The sequence below is a fragment of the Heliangelus exortis genome, chromosome 24, assembly GCF_036169615.1.
Source record: "Heliangelus exortis chromosome 24, bHelExo1.hap1, whole genome shotgun sequence".
In the NCBI taxonomy this organism is placed as follows: domain Eukaryota; kingdom Metazoa; phylum Chordata; class Aves; order Apodiformes; family Trochilidae; genus Heliangelus; species Heliangelus exortis.
The window spans coordinates 1929956-1940358 of record NC_092445.1 but is presented as its reverse complement, the minus strand read 5'-3'; the positions used below and the strand labels follow the sequence as shown (position 1 = coordinate 1940358).

Below are 10403 nucleotides of genomic sequence, written 5' to 3'. Positions count from 1 at the left end.
TCCCTGGCGGTGCCCTCGGAGCCAATCCGGCTGATTTGGGTAATGTTGATCCCCGGAGGAGGGAGGGAGGGAGGGAGGGAGGAAGAGAGGGAGGGAGACAGTGCTTGTTCCAGCCTGTGCAGGTTTTCCACCCTGACACCTTCCCAGAAATCCCTCCCGGCGGCGCTGGGTTATTGGTGCTGGGAATCTGGGTTACGATCGTGCCTGGTTTGCCCTGCGCAGGGAATCATTAATTCAGGAGGAAGGGGGGGAAGCTGGAGGAGGGGGCTTCCCGGGAGGAAACCTCCTAAATCTCCCTAAATCGTTTCATCTCCTCACTCTCACCCTGCACCCCCCGTTCCCTGTGGACACCCCCCAAGGAAGGCATCGAGCCCTTGGGGTCCCACTCAGCACCCATGGGGGCAGAGGGAGATGTTTCCTGGGTGCAAATCAGCCAGCACACAGCTCTGCCCCAGGATCCCTCATTAAAACCTTCACCCAAACCAGCATCTGCCTTTTCCCTTGACTTTGGATAAATTATTCATCTCCCCTGAGCTGTTTCTTCCCCCTCACAGAGGCTGACAGGAGCTGCTGGAGGCTCCCAGCTCATCCAGGGCTGTGGGAACTGCAGGAGGTGGGGGCTCACCCGTTCCTCACACCCCTGCTCCTGGGCAGGAAAATAGGAATGGGGGGATCAGGGAGGAGGGAAGAGGTTGGGAAAGCAGCTGGAAGGTGACAGAAGCTCCTGACTGGCCAGCAGCAGAAGCTGCTGCCCTGGGAGCTGGGATGCAGCTTTGCCCCATGCCAAAAAAAAAAAAAAAAAAAAAAAGGACAAAAAAATACCCCAGCGCACTACAAATTTGGATCTGCTGCAGACCAGGAGCAGATCCTGTCCGGGGCTCTGTGCCGAGCTCCATTCCACAGCTGAGGATGCTCCAAATCCCTCTGGCCCTGGGGAACTCAGGCAGGATGATTGGACCCATTTTTGATGGCTGCTGCTTGGCCACGGGCTCCTCCTGCCAGAGCCCAGAGCTGATCTTTCCTTTTTCCATCTCTCCATAAACTCCATTGTTTTCCTCAGGTCTTTGTTTATTTCCCTGATCAGCTGAAGTTTCTAAGGGACCTTTTTAACTCCACTCCTCCCCGCTGGCTGTGGCCACAACTCTGGCCAGAACCACCCGAGCTGGGATGGACCCAAAGAGCCTCTGGGGAAGCGTTGGGATCCACTCCAGCATTTCCCACCCCGACATCCAGGCAGCTCCCTGGGATGAGTCAGAACCCACGCCAGTCTCAGGCTTTTTTGCTGACCTCTGTTTTGTTGTTTTGGGTTTTTTTTTTCCCCCCTCCCTCTCTCCCTGGCCGCACAACCCTGCCCTCTCCCTGCCTTTTAGTTTTTGCAACCCAGCAATTCCCGGAGCACCAGCCCGTGGTGGCGCCAGGAGCTCCCGAGGGCTTTGCAGCTCTGCCGGGTTGAGGAGTGTCACAACCCAGCTGCCACCAGGAGGGTCACGCACAGGGACAACTGCCACCCCCCTGAAGCCACCACCGTGTCCCCTCTGCGGGGCAAAACCCCCCCTGTCTGAGAAAGGAGACAGTAATGAATCATCAGTCGTGATTAAACACCCCCCTGCTTCCCAAATTTCCATCCCTGGGTGATCCCAGGGGAATTGGGGGCTGCCTGGGCCTTCCTTGGATTTGGGTTTTGGGGCTGTCTCCCAGCAGGGAGGGACACGGGAATGAACCCAGGGGAGGGCACCCAGCTGGGCCACAGGAATGCTCCTGGGGGCAGGGAAGCTGCAGGCAGCGCTGGGTCTGGGGGAGCTGTGGGAAAGGAGCTCAGTGAGGAGAAATCAGCAGAAATCCCCCCAAAAAGCCAAACCCCTCTGGGATTGCACCTGTGAGCCCCCAGCCCGAGTGGAACCCAGAGAATTTCCCTCCTGGGCACTTTGTTTAAGCACAGGAGCATCAGGGAACTCTCCTGGTTCAGGTCCCTGCCCCAGGATGGCACCAAAACCCCAGCACCCAGCCCTGGTCCCTCCTGTCCCAAGGCTCTGTGCTCCCAGGGGCTCTGCTCCCACCCCCAGGTGCCCACCAGGGGGGTCTGGGTGCCCCCAGGAGCTCCCAGGACCAGCAATTCCCTCCCTTCAGGCAGGGGAAGGGTCCCAAGCAGCAGAATTTCAGGTTTGGCTCCCACCACAGGGGTCCATACTTGGATTCCAACCCCCCAGGCTGCCAGCAGGCACTACCCAAACACCCCCTTCTCCTCTCCCCCAGCTGGTTCATCATTCCCAAGGGGGGTGGAGAGAGGGGAGCTCTTCCCAGATGCAAAGGAATGTGTCCCAGGTGCTGCTGACCCACGGAAAAAGGGTTTGGAGTCAGAGACTGGAGTCTGGAGCAGCACTGAGAGCCCCTGGGTGAGGGGCATGGGCTGCCTGGGGGCTGTAGGGTGCCCAGGTGGGTGTTCACCAGCCCAATCCAGGGATTTTCCAGGATCAGGAAACTCCCAGGCTCCACCTGCATCACAGATTAAGCCTTAAACCCCCAACCACCAGAATTAAAAACCTGGATTAAAGCAGAGCCCTGGCCCCTCGCCACCTCCATGTCCTGGCCCTGCTTTAGGGAGGGCAGAACTCTTCGGGGTTATTCCTCTCCTCACCAGCAGGGATTCCTGTCTGCAGGAGATCCAGGGGATGATGGTTGGACTGGATGATCCCAAGGATCTTTTCCAACCTGAAAGATTCTACAAGGACTGGGAGCTCAAAGGCAGAACCCACAAACCCCGTGGCAGCAGCTCCAGGAGTGTTTGAGCTCCTCAAGGACACAGCTCCAGCACCCCCAGGCAGCAGCACTGCAGAGACAAAGCCTTGAGACCCTCAAGCCAGGCTTCACTCCCCCCAAAAAAGGCAGCACAGGGCCAAAAGCTGTTCCAAAGGAAACATTTACTACCCCAATCCATGCCCAGCACGGGGTGTCCTCCCTTCAGCACCCCCCATGCTGGTGTCACACAGTTCCTGGGTCTTCTTCCCCAGTGTCCAGGTCCCCAGCAGGTCACAGCTGTGGCTCCTCTTTGCCTTTGGGGTACTCAGGGGGTTTGTACTTCCCTTCTTTGATCATCTTGTCCCTCTGCTCCAGGATGGTTCTCAGGGGCAGACACAGAGCACGGGTCAGGGGGAAGCTGAGGTGGTCCCGGGCTGCCCCCCCAGCACCCTCAGGGCTCCTCATGGACACTTGAGCCCCCCCCCCGAAAAAAAAAAACCCAAAAAGCCCAAAAGTCAGGGCTTTCAGGCTGCACATTTTACTGCTGCTGCTGTTGGCTGCCCAGGCAGGATTTTCCCCCATTGCTGCTGCAGCTGAGGACTGAGCAAGGAGGAGGAGGCAGGGAGGAGGAAGGGGCTGCCAGAGCTCTGCCCTGCCTGTGACCTGCTGCTACCCCAGCCCAGCCCTGGGGAAGGGGCAGCTGCAGGGCCAGGACCCCCTCGTCCTGGGTAACAGGATTGGACTCACTCCCCACCCTGAGTCCCCCTCCCCAGCACTGGGCTGGAGCCCCAGAGCACTCTGCAGAGCTTGGCCCGTACCCCTCAGCACGCTCTCCACTTCCTGGCCTGGCTCTGCTCCCAGCTGGACCCTGCTGGCCCAAAGTCCCCTCCTCAGCTCGGCCCGGGCCACGGGCGCTGCTCACCGGCTCGGGGCGGTGCATGAACTCCACGAAGTCCTCGGACTGGCACTCGCGGCCCTGGCCCCGGCCGTGCCCGCACCCCCCCCACTCCCGCTCGAAGGCCTGAGAGGCCCCGGGCTTGCCCTAGGGCTGCGGAACGCTCAGCCGCAGCAGCCACCGCTGCACAGCGATGCCCAGCTGTCGCTGCAGATCCCAAAACGCCATTGCTCCGCGCTTATCGCGACACAGGCGCTGTCACGACACGGACACCCGGCCCTGCCACCCCCAACCTCCCCTCACGGGACCTTTCACGACACCGCCCGCGTCGCGCTTGACGGCCCCGCCGGAGCCAGTGAGACGAGCGGCACGAGCGGCCGCCCCTGGCGCAGCGCCCCCCCGCGGGGAGGAGGCCGCCTGCCGCGCCCCACTGCCCCCTGCCGGCCGCTGCGGCAGCACCGGGACCTCCCAGTGCTCCCAGTACCCTCCCAGTGTCCTCCCAAAGCCCTCCCAGTGTCCTCCCAAAGCCCTCCCAATGTCCTCTGAAGGCCCTCCCAGTGCCCTCCCAGTGCTCCCAGTACCCTCCCAAAACCCTCCCAGTGCCCTCCCAAAGCCCTCCCAGTGTCCTCTGAAAGCCCTCCCAAAGCCCTCCTGGTGTTCCCAGTACCCTCCCAAAACTCTCCCAGTGCCCTCCCAAAGCCCTCCCAGTGCTCCCAGTACCCTCCCAAAGCTCTCCAAGTGCTCCCAGTGCCCCCCCCCAGTATCCTCCTAGTGTCCTCCCAAAGTCCTCCCAGTTCCCTCCCAGTTGTTCCAGTTCCCTCCTAGAGCCCTCCCAGAGCTCCCAGTGACCTCCCAGTGTCCTCCCAGTGCTTCCAGTGACCTCCCAGTGTCATCCCAGTGCTCATGCTACCCTCCCAGTGCTCATGGTATACTCCAAGTGCCCACACTCCAATGCCCCAGTGTCCTCCCACTTCTCCCACTGCTCCCAGTGCACCCCATCCCCATGCTCTCCCAGTTCCCCCAGTCCCCGCTAACCCAGGTGCTGGCGGTGTCCTCATTCTTCAGATTTATGTCCCCCTGGTCCCACTCCCCCCCTGCCACAGCCCTGAGCCCCCCACATCCCAGGGGCTTCAATAGGATTCATGATCCCACCCACCCCCCCAATTCCACCCACATTCCCAAATTCCCCCCCTTTATTCCCACCCCCGGAATCCCTGAACCGCGTCCAAAATCGGGGTGAGCAACCCCACCTTCCCTAATGAGCAAAACCTCATTATGCAGCTAATTGCAGGCTGATCCCTGCTGCTGGGTGCAGGGTGGGGAGGCAGAGCCAGGAGGTATCCCTGGACACCCCTTTATTATCATAACTCTTCAAGAAAAGAAAAAAACCACCCAAACCTGCCCAGCTCCCCCCACGCCCACCCTTTTTAGCAGGCACACGAGCAGGAAGAATGGGACCCAGGGCAGATAATCCCAAATCCTCACCCAGGGGTCCCAGAGGTCTCCTCCCCCCATCCCGGTATCGGTGACAGCTCAGACCATGGGGACACAGAGGGTCTGTGCCATCTCCCAGCCACAGGACACCAGGGGACAGATGCCCTCATGGCCACCTCCTGTTTGGGGTGAATTTCCCTGCAGGAGCTGGATGGTTTTCCTGCAAGGGAGAGGAAACCCTCCTGGAATGCTGTGGGATGGGAAAGGGGAGCTCCAAGACTCTCAGGTCCTCCCCCCACAGCTGAGCTGCGTGTGGCTTCCCGAGGGAAAAACTGACTTGGGTCTGGCAGAGTTGGGAAAAAATGGGAGTTTTGCCTCAAAAGGGAAGATTTCACCCGGAATCTCCAGGTTTGGGATTGGATTGAACCCTCTTTATTTGAACCCAGACTCCACCCAGACTCCGCCTGTCATGAATATTATAATGATGTAATAATGAATATGTATGTGACCCATCTTCTTTTGAATATGCATAGAATTGTAATCAGTAAAAGGTAATTCCAGAGTTTTAGGGGTTGTGCGTGCGAGTGGAGTGGAGACTCCCCATTCCCCCGGTGCTTATTAATTAAATCAATGAATTAAATTTAAAAAATTTAAAAAAATTTTAAAAAATGCGATTTTATTAATTAAATTAAACCATTAACAGAACATTGAGTCTCAGTTTATTTATAACAGCGACTTGGCTCTGCCAGTACTGGAAAAAAATGGGAGTTTTGCCTCAGAGGGGAAGATTTCACCTGGTATCTCCAGGTTTGGGATTGGATTGAACCCTCTTTATTGAACCCAGACTCCACCCAGACTCCACCTGTCATGAATATTATAATGATGTAATAATGAATATGTATGTGACCCATCTTCTTTTGAATATGCAAAGAATTGTAATCAGTAAAAGGTAATTCCAGAGTTTTAGGGGTTGTGCGTGTGAGTGGAGTGGAGACTCCCCACGCCCCCGGCGTTGTTTTGCTTATTTAATTAATTAAATTAATGAATTAAATTTAAAAAATTAAAAAAAAAATTAAAAAATGCGATGTTATTAATTAAATTAAACCATTAACAGAACATTGAGTCTCAGTTTATTTATAACAGCGACTTGGCTCTGCCAGTACTGGAAAAAAATGGGAGTTTTGCCTCAGAGGGGAAGATTTCACCCGGAATCTCCAGGTTTGGGATTGGATTGAACCCTCTTTATTGAACCCCTCCGCCCAGACTCCGCCTGTCATGAATATTATAATGATGTAACAATGAATATGTATGTGACCCATCTTCTTTGAATATGCATAGAATTGTAATCCAGAGTTTTAGGGGTTGTGCGTGTGAGTGGAGCGGAGACTCCCCATTCCCCCGGCGCTGTTTTGCTTATTTTATTAATTAAATTAATGAATTAAATTTTAAAAATTAAAGTTTTTTTTTAAAAATGCAATTTTATGAATTAAATTAAACCATTAGGAGAACACTGAGTCTCAGTTCTTTTATAACAGCGACTTGGCTCTGCCAGTGCTGGAAAAAAATGGGAGTTTTGCCTCAGAGGGGAAGATTTCACCCGGAATCTCCAGGTTTGGGATTGGATTGAACCCTCTTTCTTGAACCATCTGTCTGATGGCAGATCCAAGTGTTCCACATCCACGGCGGGATGACACGAGCAGAAACGAGGTGGCGAGGCCCTGGGCCAGCACGGCTGCTCCCACGGCACCGAACACGGCCCGGCCCAGGGTCCTGACAGAACCGGCTGAGCCACGGGCGTCTTTCTTCCACCAGCTTTCAAATCTCATCCCAATACCTTGTTCCTCTGCTTCCCGACAGATCTCTCCCTGAGTACTTCCAGCCAGGAGGAGCCGAGACGCTGCGGAGGACACGGCGTGGGGTGTGGTGACACTCGGCTCCTGGACACTCGGGACGTGACTATAAAGGAGCACGTGCTGCCCCGCAGCCCTGCCCGGCCCCGATCCCGGCACGGGGAGAGAAACACAGGAGAGAGCACTCGGCCAAAACTCGCCCGGGGTGTGGGTGCTGCTCTGGGATGTTTTGAGGCCATGGATGCAGCACGTGAGGAAACGAGGGCATCAGCCCCCTCGGGCCTGGGGTCAGCGCAGGATGGTGCTGGGGCACCGTGGGCAGAGGAAAGGATATACCAAAAAGTGGTAAAATGATAAAATGGAACCCTACCCACAGCACCACCAAGAATCAGATTATGGGTTTGCTTTAGTACCAAAAACCTTCAATATTTGACCCCTTGGCCACTCTCCCACTGTTATCTTAAAGCGGCTCCAAAATTCCACACAAACAGGCCTGGAAAAAAAATGCAGAGTGAACACTGAAAACTTTTGCTGGCCTTCACCCTCACATGGAACCCTACCCAAAGCACCACCAACAATTGGGTTATGGGTTTGCTTTAGTACCAAAAACCTCCAATATTTGACCCTTTGGCCACTCTCCCACTTAAAATGGCTTCTAAATTCCACACAAACAGGCCTGGCAAAAAAATGCAAAGAGTGACCACTGAAAATTTTTGCTGGCCCTAACCCTCACATGGAACCCTACCCACAGCACCACCAACAATCAGGCTATGAGGTTGATTTAGTACCAAAAACCTCCAATATTTGACCCCTCGGCCACTCTCCCACTGTTATCTTAAAACGGCTCCAAAATTCCACAGAAACGGGTCTGGCAAATCACCACCTCCTCTTTTTTTGGTATTTCCAATATCTCAGTGCATCCCATCTCCTATCCCACCTGCATTGCAGTTCTCCCTCTGAGGACTTTTTACAGGAAAACCTTTCTGTTCTGAAATTCAGAAAAGTAGATGTGGGCTGGAAAGAACAGATGATGAGGAAACAGAAGCAACGAGGAATGTCCTGTAAAGGACAGAACCTGAACCAAGGTTCGCAGCCCAGTTCTGCAAAGCCTTTGGCAGCTTCTCCCCTCCCTGCTACAGAGCTGCAGGACAAATGATAATATTGCCAGGCCCCGTTAGCTGCAGGGTTCCAGAGAATTTAAATGTTTGTCTCTTTTCTGGGGATTTCATAGTTAAAATACAGCAGTGGATAAGCTGGAGACGTGTGTGTGGGCAGTGATGTTTTTGTTTGTTGAGGACAGTAAATTTTGTAAAGTTTAGTTATGATTGCCTTCATAGGTGGCATTTACAAAAGCACCTGTAATTACGTTGTGTATTTCAAGCTGAAAATAAAAGAGGGAAAAATTTTACATCCTTGGTTTGATGAAAAGGTGGAAATGACTTATTTGACCAAACAAATTATACAACAAATTATTTCAATTGCTCGACTGCCATGACAAAGGCATTTCTCGGGACCCAGTGTCTGCCACGTGTTAAGACGCAATTTAAAGCAGTATTATAGGGAAAGGATCTTATATGGAACATCATCATCGTAAGGACAAACGCAGGCGAGCGACCCGCAGGTGTCGGCCACAGCTCCCCGTGATTAGAGCAGCACCCGGCACTGCCCCTGCCCTGCTGGCCGGCCTATCCTCCCGGGGCCGCTTTTCTGGGGGTTCCGCCGAGCCCAAAGAGCCCCGGGCCCAGGTCTGCTCCGGACCCGCCGAACCTGCTCGGTCCCGGCCCAATCCCCGCCGCGCGGGGCTCTCCCGACCGCCAGGGAGCGCCGCGTTCCAACGGCCGCGGCCTGATCCATGCCCACGGGCTGCTCCCGCCCTGTGCCGGCGGCCGGAGGTGCGGAGGCGCTGCCTGCCGGGGCGGATCCATGAGGCGGGCACCCCCCTGGCGGGGCAGTGCCGAGCCCTGGGCAGCCCCTCAGGGCCAGGGGCGGCCCCGGGGCAGCGCGGACCGGATCGAACCGGAATCTCCCGCGTTTTGCACTCTGCTGAGCACCTGCTGCTCGGCAGGGTCTGAGCCAGTCCGTGTCCAACTTGTTACAGTCTGTGGGTTTCCGTTCAGCAGTCTCAGCCAGTGCCCACTGTGCTGGGAAGTGTTGCTCCTCGGAGTGGGGCTGAGGGGAAGGGACAAATGCTTTGCTGCAGTAATGGCCATGCAGGGGTCCTTGCCTCAGCTCCCCGTCTGGAAGAAGGAGCTGATGCGGTGATCGGTTCTGGGGGATGAGGTGTTGTGGCACTGGAGGTGGAGAGGTGAATTCCCCTTGGTGAGGGAAGCAGCCTGGCTACCAGTCAAATGCCCGTGTGAAAGAGAAGAGGAATGGGGAAGAAGCATCTTGTGAGGAGCAGCTCAGAAGCTGAAGGGCTTTTGTGGACAATCATGTCTAGCTCGTTTCTGAGGCATTAAAATGTTGAGCCTCCATCTCCATGGTCTTTACCTTCTCTCATGTCTTACTCTGCCTTCCAGAAGACACTCAAACTTAGACCCTTGCTGGGACTGAGAATCTCCAGGGGCTTCATTGGAGGGAGGAGGATTTCCTATGGCTGTGTTAACTGTCCCTGTAAGCAAGGTGTGTTGCCAGGCCCCTTAGCTGCAGGGTTTCAGAGAATTTATCATAGAATCCTAGAATTGGCTGGGTTGGAAGGGACCTCAGAGCTCATCAAGTCCAACCCTTGCTCCACTCCCCCCGTGGTTCCCAGCCCATGGCACTGAGTGCCACATCCAGGCTCTTTGGAAATATCTCCAGGGATGGAGAATCCACCCCTTCCCTGGGCAGCCCATTCCAATGGCTGAGCACCCTCTCCAGAAAGAAATTCTTTCTAATGTCCAACCTAAACCTCCCCTGGCACAACTTGAGACCTCTTGTGCCCTCTTGTCTTGCTGAGAGTTGCCTGGGAAAAGAGCCCAACCCCCCCCTGGCTCCAACCTCCTTTCAGGGAGTTGTAGAGAGTGATGAGGTCTCCCCTGAGCCTCCTCTTCTCCAGCCTCAACACCCCCAGCTCCCTCAGCCCTTCCTCACAGCACTTGTGCTGGATCCCTTCCCAGCCTCCTTGCTCTTCTCTGGACCTGCTCCAGCACCTCAATCTCCTTCCTGAGCTGAGGGGCCCAGAACTGGACACAGGACTCAAGCTGTGGCCTCACCAGAGCTGAGCACAGGGGCAGAATCCCTTCCCTGGACCTGCTGGCCACGCTGTTCCTGAGCCAGCCCAGGATGCCATTGGCCTTCTTGGCTACCTGGGCACACTGCTGGCTCCTCTTCAGCTTCCTGTCAATTTAAATGTTTTTTATGCCAACAGTTGGGTTCAGTATCTAAAAAGATACTCAGTCACACAAGAGATAGGTTCTAAAAAATAATTTAATGATATAAAACACTCCTACAAACAGAACAACCAACAAACAATGAACTTGAAACAAGCAGAACACTTAACAAACCTC

At 55.1% G+C, this 10403-nt stretch overlaps 1 long non-coding RNA gene across 1 annotated transcript; it reads right to left on the bottom strand.

Annotated features, from left to right (window-relative positions):
- Positions 1-2901: 2901 nt before the first annotated feature.
- On the bottom strand, positions 2902-4072 carry LOC139807039 (uncharacterized). Its single transcript, XR_011730447.1, has 2 exons — positions 3918-4072; positions 2902-3206 (listed from the first exon to the last, which is right to left on the bottom strand). It is a non-coding gene; the product is annotated as an uncharacterized lncRNA (long non-coding RNA).
- Between the last annotated feature and the right edge of the window lie 6331 nt (positions 4073-10403).